We start from the raw sequence: 536 nt of genomic DNA, 5'->3' as shown, positions 1-536 counted from the left end.
TCGGGGCCGAAGACTCGATCCCGGGTTCGGGTTGGACTGCCGAACGGTGGCCGAAAGAAAACCGAAAATCCCTTTAGTTCCAAAGAGAACGTTACTGTTTGTTTCATATTTCTATTAGTTTCAAACACGTTTCGTGACATAAGAATCGGGGTGAACGGCCTTAATATAAAATTGGCAGCAGTTGTTGTTCCTCCACAACGATGACGCAAACTGAAGGCGTTTGGCATGCAGTAAAATTATTTTCTACAAACCATTAAAACTTTTAATACTTTATCTTTTCTTGATAAACTTCCCATTACACTAAAACTTGACGATACGTTTGACGAATGTTCGTTATGTCAAATGCAAGTCTGTCAACACACAGAATTTGGCAAGAAAAATAATTCAGTTAGGAAGTTAATTAGGCTCGATTTCCGCCGTTTCCCGGGTCCGGTCTGTGATCCTGCGGGCTCATTTTCCCGAACAGCGGCTGGTAATCGAGTCTATTAGGAAGTTGGCAAGAATTGATACTATACTTCTCCTTGCTATTTTCTAGC

The sequence above is a fragment of the Pavona decussata genome, unplaced genomic scaffold (assembly GCF_977016875.1).
Source record: "Pavona decussata unplaced genomic scaffold, jaPavDecu1.1 SCAFFOLD_48, whole genome shotgun sequence".
Classification (NCBI taxonomy): domain Eukaryota; kingdom Metazoa; phylum Cnidaria; class Anthozoa; order Scleractinia; family Agariciidae; genus Pavona; species Pavona decussata.
Note: the sequence above shows the minus strand (reverse complement) of the source record.